Here is an 8,546-nt window from a genome sequence, read left to right on the forward strand (position 1 = left end):
AGGATTCCTAGTTTCTGTGCTTACTTCTGTCGCCACATATTTTTACCACCAGCCCAGTTCAGTTTCCGCTCAAAGTAACTCCTGGATTGTTTATTCTAGGAGATTCTGCGATGGTGATGTCATTCAATGTTGAAGGGTAATGTTTAGATTCTCTCTTTATTGGAGAAGGCCTGACAGTTAAACAGAGAAAATGTTGCACTTATCAGCTCAAACCTTGATGTTGTCCAGGTTTTGCTGCATTTGGACATGGACCGCTGCAGAATCTCAGGATTTGTGAAAGGTGCTGAACAGTGTGCAATCATCAGCAAATATTCCCAAAGTGACCATATGATGGATTGAAGGGCATTGACGAAGCAGCTGAAACTGATCGACACTAAGACATGACCATGAGCAGCTAGGGTTCTTGTGGTGCAGTGGTAGTGTCTCTACCTCTAAGCCTGGAGGCATAACTTCACATCTCACTTGCTTCAGAAATGTGTCATTGGTTACTTAAAAACAAAACTCTGAGGAACTGCAGAGTCATCTTTTGACTGAGATAATTGACCTCCTTCACTTGTTTTTGTTGATCACTATGCGCGTTAGGAGTTTAAAATTCCTCCTCATGAAATTACAATCATTTATTGCAGCAAAAGCAAATTATTTAGACATTGAGTATTTTCAATCAAATAATAAACTAGAGAACACTGTTCCTTGGTGTATTCTGCATGGCAACTCCTCAGAGTCCATTTGATAACCCTGTTTCTCATGTGGTATAAATTGTTGTTCCCTTTGTATTTTGACATTCTTGTGCTATTCTGATGAGTTCAAGATGAAAAGTTTCTGCAGGATAGCACTTTTCCAGCAATAATCATGTCATGAAATTGCTTGGGGTTTGGGGGAATTTTGCCTTAAGAATCATTACTGCAAAGATTTTCACTCTATCATTTGCTATGTACAATGATGACCACACAAGAGAATAATTACAAGTTGTTTATCTAGAAATAGCTTGCCATCATTCATATACACAACTTATTTTACACAGTATTTTTATGTGCTGAATATCCATTGTTCACTTGGGAGCATGCAGGGGAAAACAAATTCCTTTACTGGCTAGTTAACATGCGTCTGTCTCTCTATAGTAATTTATTGCCAGAAGCTGGACCTATGCTAATCTATGTCTGTGACACCATGACCCTTACTCCTCTAAATTAAATTGAGTTTCAGAAAAATCAGATTATACCAATCACCTCCCTCAATACCTTCCCCATTCCCAGTACCTAATGTCATTGAGTAGCATGAGGCACAAAAATAGCGGGTTGACTCACAAAAACTGCTCTCCACTGAATCTCACCCCATCTTGGCAAAACATCATTTTAATGAGTTTCATGGAGGATTTCTCTTTGCGAGGCCTCACAAGTTTTCTCAAGCTATCATCCCCAAACTTGCCTCATGAACCATTCCCTTAAAGAGCCCCCTTATCCAGTGCCAGCCTGGTTCTCTCACTGTGGCTGGAAGTACTCACACTGCCAGGATATCCTGGGACATTCTGCACCATGGTGCGGGCACTATTATGGAAACACAGATGTGCACCTAGTCAAACATTGACCATCTGGAGTTGCTCTTCATGATCAATGTAATGGCACAGCAAACCAATGCTTCTTATGGCACAACCAACACTTCCTTGCATAGAACTGCACACTCTGACTCCTATTGCTGTTGAAGCACTACGACGTGCAGCTTACCCATATTTAATCACCATCCCATCTTACATTGTACTGTCACTGATACTCTTTAACTAATTCCCACTGGGGCCCCTCACCTCATCATTGTTCAATGTGGTATCATCGCCAACAGGGTAGCCTTCAGTTGCCTCGAAAACATTGATTTTATTCACAAACACTAAAACTGAACCAAATGAAACAAACAGAAGGTGCATTTGCCTCTCTGAATAGAAGCAAACTGTTTTGCCTGTAAAGCACCAACAAGTTTACAATTGATAAAGATCACTGCACCCAGCTCTTATCTGCTGGAATCCACTGTCAACTAATTCGTAGATCATTGATGAAACAGGCCAGGGCCACTCAGCTCCTGACTTTATTATAGCCTTGGTTCAATCATGGATAATGGAGCTGGATTCCAAAGGTGAGGTGAGAGTGACAATCCTTGACATCAAAACTATATTTAACTGAGTGTGGCATGATACCTGGCACATAGGAAGATGGTTGTGGTTTGAGATCAGTCATCTCACCTCCAGGACATCTCTGCAGGAGTTCCTCAGGGTCCTCAGCAATCATCTTCAGTTGCTTCATCAATGACCTCCATCATAAGGTCAGAAGTGGGGATGTTCTCCGACAATCGCACAACATTCAGAATGAATGTTAATACTAAAGCAGTCCGCATGTAAATGTAACAGAACCTGGACTACATCCAGGCTTAGGCTGACAAGTGGCAAGTAACTTTTGCACCACAGAAATGTCAAGCAATGGCCATCTCCAACAAGAGACAATCTAACCCCCGCCCTTTGAAATTCAACAGTGTTACCTTCACTGAATCTCTCACTAATAACATCTGAGGGGTTATTATTGATCAGAAACTAAGCCATATAAATACAGTTGTTACAAGAGCAGGTCAGGGACTAGGAGTCCTGCTGTGAGTAATTTCCCTCCAAAGCCTGCCCACCATCTTTTCAGGCATACGTCAGGAATGTGATGGAATACTCTCCACCTTTCTGCATGGGTGAAACTCCAACAATACTCAAGAAGCTTGACACCATCCAGGGCAGAAAAGCCAACTAGATTGACACCACATCCGCTCCCTCCCTCAGTAGCAGCAGTATGTCCTATCTTCAAGATGCACTGCAGAAATTCTCCAAAGATCCTTAGACAGCACCTTCCAAATCCATGATCACTTGTATCAAGAAGAACAAGGGCAGCAGATACATGGGAATATCAAGGGGTTGAAAGTTTCCCTCCAAGCTGCTCAGCATCCTAACCTGGAAATATATTGCCACTCTGTTACTGTTGCTGGGTCAAAATCCTAGAATTCCCTCCCTAAGGGCATTGTGGGTCACCCACAGCACATGGACTTTAGCGATTTAAGAAGGTAGCCCAGAGAGCATCTTCTCAAGAGCAAATAGGATGGGGAATAAATACTGACTCACCCAGTGATGTCAATGTACTTAAATGATTTTTTTTTTAAATCACAAGGGAACTGAGTGTCATGGAGAAGTTGAGAATTATTAGATCAGGCATGATCTCATTGAATGGTGGAGTAGCCTCGGCCAAGTCTTATACTATTATGGGAAACCTCTATAACTCCTCACGCCTTGGCCCTGAACATGCACCCTTCTCCAGTTTATTTCTTATAATTCCTTCACGTTCCCTTGCTGAGTGAAACTTGTCAACGGGATCCACCTCTTGCCTTCTAGATACCGCAAAACTTTTGACTTCTAAAATCATGCTTTCTGGTCCCCAAATTAGCCAATCTTTTTTAAATGGTTCTCCTTAGGTGTTATTCCACTCACCTTTAAATCTGCAATCATTGCTCCTGTCCTGGGAAAAGTCAACATGTTCTGAAACTACAGTCCTATCTCCAACCTCCCTTCCCTTTTTCAAAATCCTTGAACATGCCTTACAACTCATCGTTCCTGGAGTTCTAAGTTTAATTCCTTCCAATCAGATTTCCACCACACTGCAGCTCTTGAATGGATCCTATCGACATCACAAATGGCTTCCTACGTGACTTTTGAAAAAGTTAAACTATTCCCTCTCTATCTTCTTGACCTGTCTGCAGCCTCTGAGCAGATCAACTACGCCATCCTTCTCCATAGAAATATAGAAACACGGATACTGCGAGCAGGAATAGGCCATTTGCCTCTTTGAGCCTGTTTTGCCATTCAATATGATCATGGCTGATATCTATCTCAATGTTGTGTTCAAATTTTCTCTCCAAACCCTTGATGCCTTTAAAAACTAAAAATTCATCTATCTCTTTCTGAACATATTTGTGACTTGACTTCCACAGTTTTCTGTGGGAGATAATTCCACAGGTTCACTGTCCTTTAAATGAAGAAAAAAATCCTCATTGACAAAATATACAGAAATTACTGGAAAACCTCAGCAGGTCTGGCAGCATCTGTGGGGAGGAAACAGACTCAACGTTTTGGTTCCAGTGACTCTTATTCAGAACAAATACTTGGAGCCATTGTTTTAGTCCCTGAACTAAACTCTTTCCCCTAGTTATCTGTGGAACTTATTGCTGCAGAAGGCTGTGGAGGCCAAGTCATTAAGTGTATTTAAGGTTAAGATAGGTTTTTGATTAGCAAGGGGACCAAGGGTTATGGGGAAAAGGCAGGGGAATGGGGATGAGAAATGTATCAGCCATGATTGAATAGTGAAGCAGATTCGATAGGCTGAATGGCCTAATTTTGTTCTTATGTCTTATGATCTTATTGTTGTGCTGCCATCCCTGTTCCTCATGATAACTTGAGTCTAAACCAAACTGTTCCTAACCTTGGTGTCATATGTGACCCTAAGATAATCTTCTGACCATATGCTCCTACCATGAATAAACTGTCTATTTTCACCTTCGAACACCCTTCCCTCAACTAAACTCAATGCAACCTCTCCTCATATATCAGTCCCACCATCCCAGGAATCAGTCTGGAAAACATTCACTGCACTCCGTCTTTAGCAAGAAATTCTTCCTCCAATAAGGAGACTAAAGCCAAGGGGTGGCACGGTGGCTCAGTGATTAGCACTGCTGCCTCACTGCGCCAGGGACCTGAGTTTGATTCCCACCTCGGGTGACTGTCTGTGTGGAGTTTGCGCATTCTCCCCGTGTCTGCATGGGTTTCCTCCCACAATCCAATCCAGCATGGAAGCAGATGCTTCAGTCCAACTCGTCCATGCTGACCAGATATCCCAACAATCCAAAAGATGTGCAGGTCAGGTGAATTGGCCATGCTAACTTGCCCATAGTGTTAGGTGCATTAGTCAGGGGTTAATATACGGTAGGGGAATGGGTTTTGGTGGATTACTCTTTGGAGGGTCAGTGTGGACCTTTTGGGCTGAAGGGCCTGTTTCCACACTGTAGGGAATCTAATCTAAAAAAAACTGCATACAATACCCCAAGTGTTGTCTCACCAATGCTCTGTATAATTTCAGCAAAATATCTCTGCTCCTGTACTCGATTCCTCTTTGCGACAAAGGCTAACATACCATTTCACAGCCTGCTGCACCTGCATGCTTACCTTCAACAGCTGATGTATGAGGATACCTAAATCTCGTTGCACATACCCCTCTCTTAATTTATAGCCGTCAGATAATAAGCTGCTTCTATGAAGTACCTTGGGGCATGTAATCATGTTAACAGGGCTTTGTAAATATAAGTTGTTGTTGCATAGCATCATGTTACCTCTAATATATGATACATTTGTGGTGTTGGCAACATTACTTTCAGGTTTTGCCATGGATGCAGCCTGCCTGCTGATGAGGAATGGAAGATTTTGGGTCCGGGATTCTAGTTATGGAAGGTGTCTGTCATAGTGAATAGTGCATGACATTTTGAGTTGTTTTTGATCGGAAATGATCCATGTATCTTTATTCTTTCCATGACCCATCAAATAAGCTTTGAACCAAAAATGAAAAACAGAACTCACAAGCTTGAAAACATCAGTCATAGAGAATTAATGAGATGGATTATGACAGATGCTAACATTTATCTCATAATTGCTCTGCCTTTGGCTACAAACAGGACCAGGTGCACTGATCTTGGTGAAGCAGACTTTTATGATCCATTCTTAAATTTCCTTTTATGATTATTGCCAATATTTCAAAACCCACTATGGCCTCTCCTCTTCCTATCTCTGTAAACTCCTCTCGTCTCACAACATGCTGGGATATCTGTGCTTTTCTAATTCTGGCCCAACTGGTACTTATGCCATTCATTATCATGAACCCAAGTTCTGGAATAGCCTCCTTCCACTTTTCTCCCTCAATTTCCTCCCTAATGTTTACCTCTTTGACTAAACTATTCATCATGTCCTCTTGTGTCTCAGTACTATTTTTAATAATGCTCCTAAGCAATATCTTGGGATGTTTATTATGCTAAAGATGCCAAATAAATTCATGTTGTTGTTGTTGTACACATTGCAATTCTGACAAAGTGGGAGAAAGAGATATGTTTGTGATGACCTGAGCAACTCTACTGTAAATTGAAGTATTTAGTTTAATGTGGTGTGGGACATGATACTGTACGAAATATGGGGTTGAATTAAAAATGGTAAGCAACTTGGTGTCTGAGTGTAATTGAATGCATAGAGCAGAATAAACAAATAGCCTACTCTTCCCTTTCTTCAACATGTTCTGATATTTGAAGGTTACCTATCTTCTCTTGACTACCAATCTTTTGCTGTGTTGAATTTTCCAGTATCTCTGAAGTACAATATTTGACTTTGATGTACAATAACAGATGAAAGTCAAAGTACCTATAATATCAGTGGTCAAAAACCTGTTGCACATAACCTGTCTCAACATCTGTGGAATGCTTTGTCCATGGGTAGTTTCAGATTCAATGTTGCACTGATGAAGAACTCAACAAATTTAATCTGTAATCTACACGGCTAAATGCAGTGTGATGTCTCCAATATTATTTAATTAATAGTTGCAAATAGGCTATGTTCTGTATTATCAATATGTGCCCTTTTCCATTTTATACTTGTTGCTTTTGTTGTTTTACTCTGGGACAATGATAGATGTTGCTTTAACCCCTTGTTTGCAGACAGGAAGTGTTGGTTAATGTTTATCTAGAACTGCCCGGTCAATAACTTAATTTGCTCATTGAGTGCAGGTAGTTAGTTGGATCAAAGGATGAACACTGTTTGATGGAATTTGTCATTGTGTTTATTTTGAGTTTTCTACAGAAAAGTATCTTCCATTGTGTACCTCATGAGAATATCCTGAAACATTGCAGTCTTCTAGCTAGTTTAAACCACACTGTATAATCAGATACAGTGATATAATTTTGTACATATATTCAGGTCATAAAGTCATAGAGATGTACAGCATGTAAACAGACCCTTCGGTCCAACCCGTCCATGCCGACCAGATATCCCAACCCAATCTAGTCCCACCTGCCAGCACCCGGCCCATATCCCTCCAAACCCTTCCTGTTCATATACCCATCCAAATGCCTCTTAAATGTTGTATTGTACCAGCCTCCACCACATCCTCTGGCAGCTCATTCCATACACATACCATCTCTGTGTGAAAAGGTTGCCCCTGAGGTCTCTTTTATATCTTTCCCCTCATCCTAAACTTATGCCCTCTGGTTCTGGACTTCCTCACCCCAGGGAGAAGACTTTGTCTATTTATTCTATCCATGCCCCTCATAACTTTGTAAACCTCTATAAGGTCACCCCTCAACCTCCGACGCTCCAGGGAAAACAGCCCCAGCCTGTTCATCCTCTCCTTACTTCTGTGGTAGGCAAAGTAAGTTAGTCTTACTTCTGTGGTAGGCAAAGCATGGATGGGTACTTAATCTAGGTTAGAAGTTCGGCACAACATGGTGGGCCGAAGGGCCTGTTCTGTGCTGTATTGTTCTATGTTCTATGTTCTATTATAGCTCAAATCCTCCAACCTTGGCAACATCCTTGTAAATCTTTTCTGAACCTTTTCAAGTTTTACAACATCTTTCCGTATTTTCTTTTGAACAAAAATAGGAACTTCGGAGCAGGAGTATGCCTTTTGAACCTCCCCAATCATTCATTAATATCATGGTTCGACAGTTTGTGGTCTCAATTTTACTTTTCTATCTGCCCCTCATAACCTTCAATTCTCTTGACTATTAAAGTCTGTCTAACCCAGCCCAGAATAAATTTAATGACCAGGCCTCCATCCTTTTCTGGCAAAGATTGGGGCATGGAATAATGCTGAAAATGTGTTACTGGAAAAGCGCAGCAGGCCAGGCAGTATCCAGGGAACAGGAGAATCGACGTTTCCTTCTTCAGGAATGAGGAAAGTTTGTCCAGCAGGCTAAGATAAGTGTTTTGTGCAGTCCTTGCATGGGATTTTGTACACTACATTGGTTTTGCTCATGCTGGGTATCAGGTCCTTTGCCCTGGTGAGTTGTGGACTGAGAGTGGCTGTTGGTTTGTGTGCTGTTATGAGTTATGGAACGAGGACATGCCGCAACCCAAAGGACTAGCCACACTACCATACAAGTGGGGGGAGGGGAAATGAGGAAACTGGTGAAATCCAAGTTCATCCCTTGTGCTGTTATGAGTTATGGAACGAGGACATGCCGCAACCCAAAGGACTAGCCACACTACCATACATCAAGAGTATTTCCGAACTGACAGCCAGACTACTGCGACCACTAGGACTCATAACAGCACACAAACCAACAGCCACTGTCAGTCCACAACTCACCAGGGCGAAGGACCCGATACCCAGCATGAGCAAAACCAATGTAGTGTACAAAATCCCATGCAAGGACTGCACAAAACACAACATAGGACAAACAGGAAGACAGCTAACGATCCACATCCATGAACACCAACTAGCCAC

General features: G+C 41.8%; 1 protein-coding gene across 3 annotated transcripts in view; it reads left to right on the forward strand.

The window, feature by feature from the left end:
• The window catches only part of LOC122550840 (anosmin-1), a 206,365-nt gene that overhangs the window by 31,655 nt on the left and 166,164 nt on the right, over positions 1–8,546 (forward strand). The window lies entirely within an intron of this gene.

The sequence above is a fragment of the Chiloscyllium plagiosum genome, chromosome 6, assembly GCF_004010195.1.
Source record: "Chiloscyllium plagiosum isolate BGI_BamShark_2017 chromosome 6, ASM401019v2, whole genome shotgun sequence".
Classification (NCBI taxonomy): Eukaryota; Metazoa; Chordata; class Chondrichthyes; order Orectolobiformes; family Hemiscylliidae; genus Chiloscyllium; species Chiloscyllium plagiosum.